The 16,714-nt window shown below is 35.5% G+C and overlaps 1 protein-coding gene across 1 annotated transcript in view; it reads right to left on the bottom strand.

Annotated features, from left to right (window-relative positions):
- Positions 1 to 16,436, bottom strand: part of LOC139808477 (serine/threonine-protein kinase MARK2) — an 83,857-nt gene extending 67,421 nt beyond the window's left edge. The window contains exon 1 of the mRNA XM_071770513.1: positions 16,315 to 16,436. The gene's annotated coding sequence lies outside the window, so the exon portion shown is untranslated. The remainder of the gene's footprint in view (positions 1 to 16,314) is intronic.
- Between the last annotated feature and the right edge of the window lie 278 nt (positions 16,437 to 16,714).

The raw sequence follows: 16,714 nt of genomic DNA on the forward strand, positions 1-16,714 counted from the left end.
TATGTATATATATATGTAGAAAGCGCAAACATATGTGTGCATGTTCACCTCTCGCTTGATTCTCTTTCCTGTGTGCATTTTTTATCTGTTGTCATAATGATAATTGTTGTGTATATGTATCGAGAATGAAAGGACTCTGATATGTTTAAGCGTGACGATAACCTATCAATTTGCCGTCGGTCATCAACGAAACGCAATAATAATCATACGCACGACAAAACAAAAATAGCATACACGAAAGAGACTGTATTATGTGTTTACATCACTTTTCGAAGAATTCTTTTTAAAAAATAATCAATTTTTTATCATTCTGTGTCACTTGTGATTTATAATATCAGCACGTAGATTACATCTCAAATTATCTTTTGTGACGTTATTTGGAATTAAATTTGGTACAATTAAGTGGGTCGAGTAAAATTTCCTACTATACTTTGGCGAAAACCCGGAACTGACTCGCCATTTCTCATGGATCCAATTCACTACCTAATTATAATTGTTTTGCCTACAAAGTCTGCGAGTCAGAAAGTGCGCGAAAAATCTCTCAGAATACAACTGCGCGTACTTTTACAAGTTGCGCGCGTTGTGTATGTCGCGTAACATAACGGTCCTGTTCGCAAGTGTATGTTCCTGTAACACTTTACAAAAGTATCTGTTGTATCTGATGAAGACGTATTAGAAAATAACGGGCAACCCAAAGATATCTCCACGATTTTAACATATGTGTGTTCTTTCGCTATTACATTCTATACTTAATTAAAGCGTCACGTCGATCCATCACTTGTCGTTTAAGATAACCCCAATTTTTAAAGATTGTAAACTGCAATTTCTGAAATCGCTGAACTGCGTTTGTCCACAGGTTAAACATACGTTGACGCGTGCAATGATAACGATAATAAAATACTAATAATTTGCGATGTTTGCAAAACTCATAAGGGTAGGGCAGAAACTTTTTATGTAATTACGTGACGGCATGCATAACTATGTGCGTATAAACACACGAGTTAACTTATTATAACGAAGATTCAGAATTCAAAAAAGTGTTAATTTTTTCATTAACAGTCGAGACGTAGAATGCAAGAATTGCAGCAATCATTACACGATGGTAAGTACTGAACGCTTCGCGTTTACACAATCATTGGGCAAGACATATTGTCTGTGTAGGTGCGCTCGCATATTTATGCGTGAATTCTGCGTGCGTTTATACAGTGTTTACACACCGAACGTTGGAGTCGAGTCGAGCGAATAGAAATTAAGCGCACCGCGGCGCGCAATCGCTCCTAGATGCCACTAGATGCGTTCGTTGCACAACGAACGCATCAGTTTCAGAGCGAGAGAGAGAGAGAGAGAGAGAGAGAGAGAGAGAGAGAGAGAGAGAGAGAAGGCGCGGGGGAACTTCGGATAGCGGGGTAGGCAGAAAGGATCCGGTGGTAGGAGGCGGATCAGAGAAACGAGCGGACGGATCCATTAGATTAATTGACTTTGGGAATTGATGCATGTAATCCAACACGATGTGAGCCTTTACACTGGCTGTGCACGAGGATCTCTCGTGGATTTTTAATTCTCGGATGGACGCGTTTTATTTCACAAGCACCGTTCTCGACCACTTGGGACCTCACCGCAACTAGTATCCTTTACTCCTAATTTATAGCGGTCAAAGTATCGAGCCATCAGCAGTAACATTATTATAATGAAATTCTTATAATAATATATCAGAAAGCGCCGGAGCACTTCCGTTTTGTTAAAATTTATTGGAACATGTTTCATCCACGCGTAAACGTACAATTTCCTGAATGTAATTAAATGGAAGAAAGATAGTGATCTCTATGTTTGATAAATCGTACACAAAATGTTGTGATTTCCAGCTGTATAATTAGACATTTTATCTTGTTGAATTAACTTATAAGAAATCCGAACAGCTCGAAATTTATCTTTAAATTAAATTAATAGTGATCAATAGCCGTTCTCAAACATCGGTGATCGATAGACTACGCGGTAACCTTCGAAGAGGGTTTAAAGTGGAAAGTTCGGGTCGTAACCTTCAATAGTCGAGAACTTTCTCAGAATATAGACGGAGTATATCTTTTCACGGATAGAAAGTAATGTTACTTGAGGAGAAAATATATACGCGTCCGGCGTGATAACACGACATTGCATTGAAGTCGCCAATAAAGATCTAATAAAAAAAAACTGTCTGGACACATGTGTGAAGATTCGGTCATTAACCCATTTGCATCATCGATGAGCAACGATCTGTCGTACCAGCTATCAATTGCCAAGTGAATCGGGCCATCGACAGTTTCACCATTTCGCCGCACTTTCAATTTATATTCTCGTTATTGTAATTTGATTAATGCTTTTGTCCACGATTTCCTATATAGTAAGATTTTAAAGCATTACCTAAATATATTCATTAGATTTTTATAAACTTTATTATTCATGTTAATTTAACCGGTGTCAATAAAGCGATCGGATCTGGAGTGAAAAGATAGATCAATCGATTGTGATTAAATTTCTCCTTGACATATTCCCTTTATATCCACGAAGAAAATCAACCTAGTTAATGCTCGATAGTTACGCAAACAGTAATTAAAACTATATTCAACTTCAACCAGCTTTACTCGCCGATCGTGCAACAAGTACAACGGCAAAACGTTGATGGGGAGGAAAAAAAAATAGCGGCATGTGCGACAAGTTCTGGATTTCGCTTTAACAGCGCATAAAGATTAACCTAATTAACCCGATCGTCGATTATACAATCATGTATGTTTAAAGTGCGACAGCAAAGTGCTTTAGTTTGAATATAACGCGAATTGCAGAATGCAATTTTCCTTGTGCGTGTAACACAAGGATTTTTGCGTAATATTAAAGATAAAAGGCTTATTAAATGGCTTATTAAAGGTAAGGTTAAGATCTTAACAGCCTTGTAGTTAGCATGCCTCGTATCCGGAAGTTACATATGTAAAAAAAGTGCTGAATATAATGAATAAAGATTCAGTAAAATATAAAAAAATTAATAAAAAAGCAATTGCAGGTTGAAGGCATGCAAATATTCAGGTTCGCGTAACAGATTTGTTAAAAAATTTGCGTACTCTACATGTTTTTATTATTATCCGGTGATGTGTGAAATACTTTTTATTAGTTCCTGATAAATCGCGAAATAAGTCTGTCATAAAAAATATCTCTCATGTAGTTTTCTATTTATTAAAATTTATTATTATACAAAACGTAATTTAAAAAAAAAATCATTTATTATGAATATATGCGTTTACGATTAAAAATCTTATTTTAGTCAGAATATTCTTCTTTAATTATGACTCTAGGTCGATAACATAAACGTTTTTAGAAACTTGTTCATGTCTTGACACCTAACTTACGAGAAGATTCAAGAGGATTGAATAAATTACATTATCGATATGACCCTAATGGCTCGCGTCTTCTCAGGTATATTATTGTATGTATACGATATAGCAAATAAAATAATTGAGCAATTAAACTATAGAGATTTGATTGGGGTATCTTCTGTGTGATAACATTACTAATTATTATATAACAATTGTACATTATAACAATGTTCTAAGAGATTCTCATTCTAGTATAATATATACAACTAAATGTTATCAGATTACGCATCAGTAGAAATTATCATTAACACGTCAGAGACAGCAAACTGGTTTTTACAGTTCAACCACGAAAGCATATCCTCATATATGTCACGTTATCCATAGCTATTTGTTGTACTTCACTGCACCGCATTGTCGAGGAAAGCCTTGATTCCTATCAACTATGGAGGGTTACTAAGATCACTGACTTCCTCTTGACCACGTATACTAAAGGTCAAACTAAGACGTTTGACGAAATATTTACAGAATTATTCAACGTATTATATATTTTAGGGAACTTAAATCTAAAAATGTAAACAAGAAATCGTTTTTAGAAGTCAAATTAGAGAATTAATTCTTAATCGCGTATTTATCGCATTGTCTTGTTGTAATTTTATTCAGTTAATGTCCAATATATATTTCACTTTTTATGCGTGTATCGCTATGACGACGGTTCGTGAATGGTTAAAAATATTGGATTTTTTTGCTGGGACTTTTCTTGCACACGATTGCAGTTCGATGATTTACGATCTTCGTGAGAATTGGTCAATCGTAAAATTTCGTTCTATTCAGTTTCGAAAGTGCTAATCTCGATACGTGGCCGCGTTAAAACCTACCTGAGATTTTACAACAATAAATCCTACTGATGGAATGAATATGAGCGGTCGGTTGAATGTAAAACATGAAATCTGGGAAATAAGATTAACAAAAAATGCGAGATTAATTCGATGTAAATTCTCGCTCACCAATACTAAAATTAATACTTATATATATGTATACGAAGTTTTATAAATTGACATTAACAAATTGGAGAAAAATCTACTTTAAATATTTATCAAATAAATTATATTGAATTATTAAAAATTATTGAAAAATTAGTAAAATAACGTCATAATAATTTTTTTTTAAGAAGATAAAAGGAAATTAATATATAGTTTCCAGAGATTTCCACAAAAAAGAATCCCGCTTGTTACTTTTTTTTCGTTTCTCACTCGTTAAAAATAACTTTTAAAAAAGAAGCATATTTTTACAGTTGCACTTTTGCCGAAATGTAGTTGTGCAATCACGTGCACTATCATTCTCCTTCATTTCCCCCCCCCCCCCATTGTCTTCCACGGTGAGATCATGCTAAAAGTGATGTCATATAAACAAGTGGAAGATACCGGCTCTTGACTAAGGATCAATGATTACGTAAAGGATGATTATGCTTGATATTCAGATGTAGTACGTAGAAAAAATAAATTTGCACTTTGCAATTCACACGTGAAAATTAAATCGTCGTGTGGTTTATTACGATTGTAGCGAACAATACGATTATCGTGGATTATAACGACACGAGAATCCATTTGCATCCATTGTTATTGTAATAAATCTGTTTTGGGTCAATTTTATCGTCAATACAATGCCAAGTACATTTTCGGTCAATTTACACAATTGCACGAGTTAGAGGAATCGATAATTCGATGGCCGCCGATAAAACACGTGCGTGAACGTAATTTCGTTGGTATGTAATCGTACAGAAATTTCAGTTCCTGAAAAGAGATAAAAAGGAAGGATTTATAAATTTGCTTCAACGGTTCATACGATATCCCTCCGGAGAGATACATGTATAAGAGATGGTGCATAAAGTTAAATAATTTATTGTAAAATAGATTATCCTTATAGAAAACTGAAAATTTGTATTAATAGTAGGTATATACCGCGAATGCAAAACATATGACGCGCTCGAGGATTAAAAGAGAGCATTGGTACAAAATTAATTAACCGATGGTGGTGCTAATCATAGTCCGTCCAGTTCGCGCGTACTTATTCGAACGGTAGTGCTGGCAACGATAATGCCAGCGATATTCTGGCTCGTGAATCATTACTCGCTCAGCCTTGCATAAGTTTTATTAGAAGCCGACGGCTTCGAAAGTTCTACGGAAAAAAAGTCGAGTTAGCCGGCGCGTCTAGACGATTACACCGCAACGCGTGACTCACAATTGAGTCGGAAAGATTAGTCTATCAGTACATTCGTTAGACAACAAGTCAGACGTCTTAAGATTATCAGTTCCAACCAATTCCACACATATACGTCGTCCCATATTTTAGATTTATATCAAGACTGTATTTTATTTTTAAAAATCTATCGAGATAAATCGCCAATGTGAATACGATATATTCCAACGAATATTGAAGAAATCCAGAATATAATATCATAAGAAAAGAAACTTGACTTTTTTTATGATGGAATATTGCAAAGCAACTTTTCGATCGTGTTTTTATTCAGATAAATGAGATAAAGGCAAATAAAAAAATCAGAAAAAAAAACAATCAAAGATCATCCAGAAAAAAAATTCTGTATGATGTGCCTAATTCTAAGTTTTCTGGTCATAAAATATAAATAATAGTTTTCAAATATTGTTTGATAGAGATCCATGCGAAGAGATAGCCTTTTATACTTTGTTGTATTTGAAGTGATACAGTTTCTAATAATATATTCTTCTCGTGTTTTGAAGACTAATTTATTCAATCATCTTGAATCTTCTCGTAAGATAATATAATTAGTACCGCATTTAGCGTCACCAAGAGCCGAGGAGAAAGTGTAAGAAGAAATGCCTGTTGTATCTGATTTTTATACAAAGAACCTTCAGGACTTTCAGCTATATTATTGTATTATTAGATTTCAATTTCTTAGAAAATGTCATAGAATACCGTCCCATTTGAACGAGGCTTAAGATCGACCGCAGCACGTCTCGTAGGTGGAAACGATGCGGTTGGCTTCGAAACAATCGACATCTATCGCTCTTCGACTGCGACCGGAGCGACATTGCACGTGGAGGACAATAGATCCCCGGGCCCCGGGTTCGATCGAGAATGCCATTTATGGCGTCGCCGCCGCGAAGCAGGCGGTCGTCCCTGTCCTCGAGTCGTGGCTGTCCCGTGTCCCGTACGGTTTTGCGAATACGAATAAGCGATGCACGTTAAGCATTGGCAGTTCGATACTTGCGGTATATCGATAGAATGTTTCTCTCCATACGAGCGACGGGTCCTTCCCGCACGTCAATTTCGAAACAAGAACGTCTTCGTTCTTCGTGTCGATAAAGACCGTCATGCACAAATAGGTGTCGATTAATAATATTTTGTCAACGGTTTTGCATACGTAATAGTATTTTTGTCACTCGACATAAGTATCGTAATACATATATTCGTTAATAAATACAATACAACGTCATTCGGAAAAATAAAAGCTACGTGATAATTTTTAATCTTTCTATGTAAGAAAGTCTTCTCGCATGTTTATTATTCTTAATTAATTAATTAAATACTTAATTTGTAATAATTTTTGTTTATTATTTTTCTACCTTCTAATTCCTTCTAATTCCTTCTAATTCCTACCTTCTAATTCCATTACCGATTTTATTTTTAACTTTACTATTGTGCAGAGATTTTTCTTCTAAATCATCACCGTGATATATCTCTTTAGGTTCTCTCAAAAAATTAAATATATATCGATATAAATATATAAAAAATATATAAATCAAAGAGGTATGTATAAAAAGGAATAAGATGTAAAAAAATTAAGATATAAATTTCCCTTTTTGTGATAAAATATATCTGGCACGACAGGAAGATCGACTGATCGCAGTGACGATACGAAGGATCGACTTTAGCCGGTGAACGTATCGGTTTTCTGATATGTCACGCGACTAATAAAATGATGTCGAGCGGCTTTGTCTTCCTTCTCGTATTACGATTACGCCAAGTCGAACGGAAAGACTGTGATCGCCATCTGGCGTACCTTTCCGCAATGCATGAAGCCATCTCATCATGAAGCGAAACTCTCTTATCGGTAGCGAGAGTGACGCGTATCGGTATAGTTAAAATATATTGTATGTAGTTAAAATATATTGCAAATTGCATTACAAATTAGAAATAATAAGTAGCACTGCATTTTAGTATAGATGACTATTCTAAATCTCTTGAAACCCGCAGAGAGAAACATATACCTTTTATTCCTAATATTTAAAAAACTGGATATACGTCCGAAATAAGTAAAAATATTACAAGCACCAAATCTATTTCTTATATAAGAAGATATATTACACGCCATTTTTTTTTTATTTTTTATTTTTAGAAATTATGAGAAATGTCTCGGAGTGAAATAGTAGAATTTACAACGACAGAATCTTTTGTCACATCTATAGAGATATCTTTTCACGAGATATTTTGATCTAAAGTATAATACATATCGCACAAGATGCGAATAAAACACTCGCGATGCGCTTCTCTTGCGTGGGCTAATATTTATCGCTAACGCGGTTATTAATTATGTGCGTTAGCATGCTCAGCACGCGTCTCGCACTTTCGTGACAGAGAAATTTCCTGCGCCGCAACGTGATACGATCTTGAAAAATCTTCCACGGTACCGCAATTAACTGCACGCCGTGAGTTGACGTCGTTGTACTTTAAAGACCAGCCTACGCTGTATGATTTTCGACGGTATATCGTCGTATTTGACGCTAAATGTGCGTTCGATTCATGTATCTAATCTATATTTTAGTTACATTTACTGCTAAATATTATATCCGATTTCTCTCTTTCTCTTTCTCGCTTTTATCGCGAGATAAAATTATCTCGCGAGCTAAGAACACCGTACGGCTACAGGCATATCCAGAGCTAATAAGAATACAAGTGCGCGGACGAGAATTCGAGATAAACTAATCTTACACGTCGCATATTTTTAAGCCTGTTTCATCGGCTCGTGTACTAGAACACGAGTTACGAACGACCTATCGGACGATGCTTTCGTCGATTGAAAATCAATGACATGCAAGTGAAACGACTGAAGGTGTATTTTCTACTTTGAAAAGAAAAGTGCGTCGGCCTTTTAAGCATCGTTTTGTTCAACGACGGACAAGAAGAGCACCTGTGACACTACATGACCGGATTGCACAGAGACATTGCCGGTGTCGTATCGTGGAAACGATTTCGAGTTACCATCCGAATAAACTGGAGTATCGATCCGATTATTACTGCCTCACGCTCGAAAGAGCCACCACTACCACCGTCACCACCATCGTCACTGTCGCTGCCGACGTGACAGTTCCGACGTCGGAGCGAACGTTCTTAAATGTGCCAGCTAGTGACGATTAGCTGCATTGGCAAAATGCCGTGTAAACTAAATTCGAACGATTAAAAACCAACATTCGAGAAGACGATCGTGCCTGCATCTAGAGCGTCCAGATTTCATATAGTCGGATTCTTTAGACGCGTTCAATGCGCATATTATACGTTCGATTCCGATTTCAGAATAACAATAAGATTATTTCATGCATTAATGCACGAAATCTCGATATCATTAATGAATAATGTAACGAACAACATCTTTCTCTCTCTCTCTCTCTCTCTCTCTCTCTCTCTCTCTCTCTCTCCTCTCTCTCTCATACATAATGCCCTGCGCGATATCGGCTCTGCTTTAATTTCGATATGCAGTTAAGTTTTCGAAAACAAAAAAAAATTATTTTATCAGTAGTTTAAAGAACTATATACACTAAATAATAATAATATAAAATAATGTAAAAACTGATTTTTATATTGGGTTCCGGAATTAAGGACTTGAAAGTTAGGATCATATGTTTCGACGAAGAGCTACATTTACGGTTCGCGTAGATCTAGTACCGGTCTCTATCGAAAAGTTCGGTAAGACGTCTATTCCGAAGACAGTGAGAGAGAAATAGCAACAGCTTATTTGTTGCCTACAGGGAACTCAAAATTTATTGTTGTGTCTCAAATGAAACTTTAAAGAGAATCCAATTTCTAGAGTTGTATTTGTTTGCTCTGCTTTGAATTATACTTTTTGAGTAACTTTTCATATTCACGAAGATGCCATAAAACGCTCATAATTTTTGACAAATTATAAACTTCACGTTATATGTATATATCATACCATGCCTCAGACAACACAGCTTTGTCAGAAATCGTTCTATAATCTCGATCTATAATATTTTTCGTAAAATAAACGTAAAAATTTTTTTTATTAAATTATTTTCCTGGAAAATAAATATTTCAGTGAAAAATGCGTGTAACTATTCCAAACTTTACACATATTAATTTTCGTGGCATTTTTTAAAAGCAATTTTCATTTTTTTTCCTAAAGTTTCTCAAATTTTTTTATCAAATTGCACAAAAAAAAGCATGAAGTATTAGCACAACTATCATCGATGGTAGCAACCTTGCACCACACATAATTAATAAGCTGCGCTCGATCTTATATTTATCCGCATTTCTCTCGACGGGTATGTGGTCCGCAAGGTCGTTGCTACATTTGGGTCAATCATAATCCAAGCACCCGGCGCGAAAACTGGATACCACTCACGAACGACTGCATTATCATTATGTCCGCTTCGAGAGCGTCCGAGAAGGCGATCAGGGCAAGGTGAACGGGCGAAGAAACGGGCCTGTTCTTTGATTCATTGCTAAATTAAGTCCAAATGGAGATATTGAAAGAACTTTTTCCAATCGAAATCTCTCTTTCTCTCTCTTCTCTGATTCCTTTATCAATAAAAAACTAACGCAGATAGAAAATACAATATAACGCTTGAATTATTAACGCTTATTATCAAACTTTTATTTACCAACTAATACAATTTGAAGCGGTAACGAAAAAATGAAGAAAAGATGAGAAAGAATTGACTAATCAATTTAATAATTAACTCTTATTACTTTCTAAAAAGAAACAATTATAGTTAATTTAAATGAGTACTATTATACAAAAGCGCGAGTCAATTTAGAAAATTAGATTAAAACAAGTTTCATATATAAAATTCGGGAATTTAAAAATGTAGTCATTATTTAATATGAATTGATTAATTTATATATGAAATATTTAAGATAACTCACAATCTTTCGAATAGATTGCCAAACCATGCCAAATAGTGCTGCTTTTCAAGCGTTATCTTATTGTTAGCTCCGATATGCTGGATTGGAATTAAGCTCAATGAACAATTCCGAAGTGTGTGTAAGCGTGTAGAAACGAACTCCAGCCACATTGATGCCATATAGCTTGCGAGAAAAGAACAGAAGAAGAGAGAAAGAGAGAGACAGAAAGAAAGAACAGCCATGGGTTAAACTTGGTTGTGCACATACATGACAAGTTTGCGAACGATTCAGCGCCCATGCTATTCCGCTTGACGTCTAATTGATCGCGATTGAACGCGCGCGTCCCGTGACGAGATTGGTAATGCCGCATCCGAGATAACAAGAAAAACAGACGCCTTCACACTTTTCAAACGAAATAACAATCGAATACGCATTCGAGTGTGCGTGCCATGATGCAACGTTTTTGCGATACATAAATGATATAATCGCCGGCAATCGGCAATGATTAGAGTGATATTATATGGAAAAAAATGCATTGGAAAGATACATTAATTTCACAAATGAGAGGCAATGTTATTGATTTTTTTTTATACTGCATGTGACATTATTTTCTTTTACTTTCCATAGTAATTTTTTACATAACTTTTTCGTTTTTTTATATTAATTTTATAATATTTCCACATTAATTTTATTTTAATTTTTTATAATATACAAATCAAAGTTGATCTTCACTTAAATATCAAGGCTATATTCTGTATTCTGTATCTATTCAAAGTTGGTATATATATGTATATCATAAGGGATGGAAAATCTACACGATGTGGTTAAAAAAGTTAGCAGAAATTTAAAAAATGTAAAAAGAAACCGTGTTTTCGTAAAAATTACCATTTCAGATAACGTGAATGTAAAAAACTTATTATTTTACTACTTATCTCAATGCACAAACAATGCAGTGTGTTCTTTTGACTTTCCGGTGAGAACGTCATTAGCGGCAGAGTGCAATCGCAAAATTACATATTGGATAAATGTGGTTACGGACGCATTCGTGATTTACAATCATCATCATCAGCGATTGCCGGACAAATGTGCAGAGAAAGCGTATCCGTAAAAAGTGGATTAGTCTTAGTTTATTAGTCAGCGTGAATCGCATTTATAAACTAGACACGAGCACGGACTTATCCGACAATATAAATTGTCGTCATTGAGTTTGCCGAAACGACGCGTCTGAGAAAGTAATTTTCGTCGATCTCATAAAATTGCATTAATACTTAAATGGTTAATTTAATGACATTTATTTTCACAATGTTCTTCTCAATTTAATAATATAAGAAATATAAGTGTATCTTCTCTTTAGTGAATTGCATCCGTATCAAACTCAAATTACCATTTCGAAAAAATTGTCGACCGATTATAATTTAAAGTACGTTTCTTCTAAAAGATTTGATTTCAATTAGTAATCTTGCAAATACATTAGATTCAATAAGAACTAATCAAATTGTTAAAACAGTCACGTGTAAATTCATACCTCTGTGAAAGTCAACACAATTTAACAATTTTATTAATGATGATTATTATGTCTAATACCAATACTAATCCGATCAAACAGCTATTGTGTGATTTGGTGAAGTATCTAGTGAAAGAGAAGTGGTACGAGATAAAAAGACGGCCTTGCTCCGCTGTTCTTGCATCTTCCGCACGAGTGTTAACCGGGTTAATTAAGCTTATCGACGTCATTCTGCACGACTTTGGTACCGTTACATTGTGCAGGATCAGAAAGAAGATTTTAATGTTTCATAATCCGGATATCCCCACAGCTCTTCGACATCGACTTCGCGATTTATATTATTAATAAGGCATAACGTGCGAATAACAGACTGTACAACTTTCCCACTAAATCGAATCAAACCGCGGATAATAGTAACTGTCTATAATTTGCTCTTCCTAGATTATTATATTATTATCATTTCATAATTATATTACATTGTTTTTTGCAATTTATTGCAAAAATTGCAATCGAGTAAAACGATATTTAACTACGTGACTGAATAATGCAAAAGTTAATTATTTTTAGATAAATCTATGCTGGACTTCTAATTAATTACAGAATAAAAATTTCAAAATAAAACCGTAACGGAGAACAAAATATACTATACACGAATAGTTATCTCTCATATTTCTGCAGATAATAATTTATGTCACTTATTTTCTTTATTAAACTCTCGCTAAGCACATTATTAGAATTATGCGAAAGAGTTTATACAAAATATACACACACACATATATATATATACACACACGCATATAGAGATAGCCGAAATTTTATATCCGACGACTGGATATTGATATGCTGAGCAGTGATCTGCATGCTGGACATAAAAGTGCTCAAATGAGAGAGACTCTCATCGAGACGACCATCCGCTGTCATAATCAATTCTTCAACAGAAATATATATTCTGCGCGATATATGCAATTTCCATCGTATAAGGTTGACATTAGTTTTCATAATCCTATATCTTTGCGCAGATACTCAAAACTAAATTCTCCTTTAAGCAGATTTCAATCACGACGTTATTATAATAATTTTTTGTTGAAAATAAATATAAACTTCTTTCAATAAAAATAAAAAATATCTCAGATGAGACAAGCTTACGATTAAGCTTGTAATTAAAATGAAAATTAAGCTAAATAATTCGTTATCAAAGATAAAAAATATGTTATTAAGATAGCAAGTCTATTATTAAAATTACGGTCGAGGATGTTCCGAGACCCCTTCTCCACTATTTACGCATTAATCAATAAACCAATGTATTCATAAATGATCTATTTATACATATATATATGGTAATAAAAATCTGCACGCGTTATGCGAGTTTATATATGAACATATACGTCCGCTGTCCGAATACTCTGAATAGGAACATGTCTATCTATATGATATATATGGCGCGAAATATGGCTAAATTTCCGTGACGTAAGTCCGATCGATTTTTGTGACGAAACTATGACGAAAACCGTATAGTGCTTTTCAACAGACAAGCATTATTTCGAACGTCCTTGTAAACAGATACAATATCATCAACCGCCAAAACCACGCTTAAAATTAGTGACCGAACCTTATTCAAGGTTCAGCGATTCGGTAACCTTAAATCATCGCCGATATACCGTACGATTGTCGTCGAGCGAGCGTATAAGATATGTAATGGTCGAGCGGATACGTTGCGATACGCCGCGCAGTTGGGACACCATGAGTCAGTTATCGTCAGAGTTAACTAACAGTATAAATCAGCATTTCATATACCGTAAGATGAGATCATATGAACCTATAGAGGTAATCTCAGAAGTGCAAGCGAAAAACATTTTAGCATAGACTATAAAAAATAATTAAGTAAAGATATAACGCGTCTGTCGTAGAGATAAAAATCAAAGCTCACAGTTTTTAATAAAATTCACAAGATTAAGACAAAAATAGAATTACTGTGTATATATCACATCGTAATATTTTTTTGTGATTTTTAATGATAAAATTGATCGTATATAATTTATAGAGTCGTCTCGTCAAAAGATAATTTTGCTTAATATCGATTTAAGAGATTAAATCTACTTTATGTTTTATTTAAGAGAGAGAGAGAGAGAGAGAGAGAGAGAGAGAGGGAGAGGGAGAGACTATATCTCTCCTATTACACACATTCAACATATTGTAGATAATTCACATAAGCTATTCATAATGTTTGCGGCGCAAACCAGCATTAAACCAGCACAATCGAAAGTTATAACCGCGACGTTAATTACAAGCGAGGGATTAATTCGTTTGATAACTCATCGACGCTCTCACGAGCGTGAAAACGTGAAAGCTTCCTACCAGTGACGACGATAAAGCACTGGCGACCACTGCCAAGAGAAAATTCGAAAGCCGTCGATCGTGAAAACCTGTTCGGTCAAGTCATCGGATACGATTCCTGTTTTGTCCCATTCGAGACGAAATCTGGACTAGACGCGTGTGAACAAAAAAGATCTACCAGACTCGCCGGCCTATTTACGTGTCTACATACCTTTTGACCAAATCATATTTGATTTCGTCTGACGTGTCAACAGTGTCAAACTAAAACCCGAATAAGTGAGAATAAAAAGCGCCTTTTTTTATAAGAATAAAGAACATTTCATTTCATATTTTCAGTGTACTCAATAATAAAGTGTGCAAAAAATATATCTAAAGCGTCCAGTGATCTGTTCTAGATCATTGAATGATCGCGCGATAAAATTTCGAGATAAGAAACCGTTTTTGCAAATTTTTAATTTTAATGATTATCTTTCTTAACTTAAGAAAGCGTGAATGTTGATATAAAGCAATCACCCTATCAGAGACGTCACGAAGCAACTTTGCGATACGTGTAATATCACAAGGGAGCAACATTTCGCCTTCTGCGCGACGTAAGGACGCACGCAACAGGAAGAACGTACTCAAAGTATCTGGAGGTCGCAAGAACGATAACACACGGTTTGATAAGAATTTAATGCACTCAACGATAGGTTTCGAGAGTTCGCTAGAACGCGAGGTTCGCAAGAGTTTATTATATAGTTGGTTGTATAGTCAGCCTCCTAAACTCACTTCAATGAACCTTGAAAAACGCATTGCGACTACGTCATTTTTATGAGATACTTTCTTCCGTCTGCGAGCGTCGACCCATAGGCTTAACATATTACGCGTGACGAGGCACATGTTGATCGACCTACGAACGACAGCGAAACATTCCAGACCCGGAGACAATGAGAGATGATAGAACGATGATTCCGCGTGTCTAACAATAAGGGACTCGTTCCATCCGAAGTGGATAATATTGCTATGGGCTTTTCTTAGGTATGTATTCACGCCTTAATTAAATGTCGATTAAATGTATTTTAGCAGTTTTTTATCATAATGCTAATAAAAATATTCCACGTTAAACGAATATAGAATTATCGAGGGAAAAAAAGACATTAAATAAACATGTATTTTAACTGTTGTGCCTAAAGCGTTTAAAAAATGTCTGCCTATTGTTTACACAATAATGAGCGTGTTGCACGAACGATTCTCTCTATACTCTATATGCACGCATGTTTTATGCAGCTATAATGAATAGAAGTCTCGGAATTAATAAATGACCTTTGCATGCGATTTACATTACATTGTTGCGATTGCAAATTAATCGAATTTAAATTAAGACTACTTTGATTAACAACGAGATTATGACTATAATCCATATAAACTTTACGTAAGCTTTTCGTCATTTTTCAGTCAGAAACGCGACTTTATATGTCCGTACAACTTATCTTTTCGCAAAATTTTTCAACGTATTGCATTACGCAACCGGAAATTAGGGAAACGTCACGAAATCGCGTAAAAGAAAGTTCGTCGTCGGTAAATTGAATTTGCCGAGTAAATCAACCGTGGTGTTATGTCATCGCGCGTATAGTCGATCAGCCAGGGTCAATCGTAACGTATGTACTTGCAAGAGGTGACTTGCACCCGTGACATTTTCAACCCTCGTTCGTTCGGTAAGGAAAGGTTCAAAGGTCGAGGAGTGTCTGCGGGCGGCACCACCAAGCACGTATATAACACGCGATATTTAAAAAAAAGCATACGGTGTCTTCCGAACTTCTCTTCCAATTTAGCAGCCCATTCACCTCCGCTACGATTTCAACTGCATTTCCCGAGAAGAAGTTTTTAACGAAGTTAAAATCTCTCATTGTCTCCGAAATGAAAAGAGTTGCGGTCGTTCTAGATGAGAATGTGAGACACAAAGGACAACGAGCACGATCCTCCGCCATAGTTTGCGGAAGGAAATACTCGTAGTTAATCGGATTTTGGACAACTTACTTTGGAGTTTGTGACGTGGTCGGCAGGCACGGATTCCGGAACGGTTTGCAGGGTGCTCCGCATGCTAGCGGACATTGTAGGCCAGCCAGTTTCACTCCAGCCTTAGACCTTTCTCCAACGCTGTGTCGATGCACCCTCTTCTCTCCTCACGCCTGGAATAAAGGAAGGACGTTCAAGGTAATTTTCAAATCCGTCAGATTATAAGGTCCATCAACAGGGCTTTCGGCCCTTTTTCATACATTTAATTTAAAAACAAAAAAATTACGGTCGAAAGATACGGTCATCTATGAGTTATTAATGATGCATGTATGACTTGACATAAAAAAAGATTATAATGTCAACGGGAAAGTCAATAGGCGAGTAGGTTATTCGGTATTCGCTTAATAGCTTTTGCTGAAGA

The sequence above is a fragment of the Temnothorax longispinosus genome, chromosome 2, assembly GCF_030848805.1.
Source record: "Temnothorax longispinosus isolate EJ_2023e chromosome 2, Tlon_JGU_v1, whole genome shotgun sequence".
Lineage (NCBI taxonomy): Eukaryota > Metazoa > Arthropoda > Insecta > Hymenoptera > Formicidae > Temnothorax > Temnothorax longispinosus.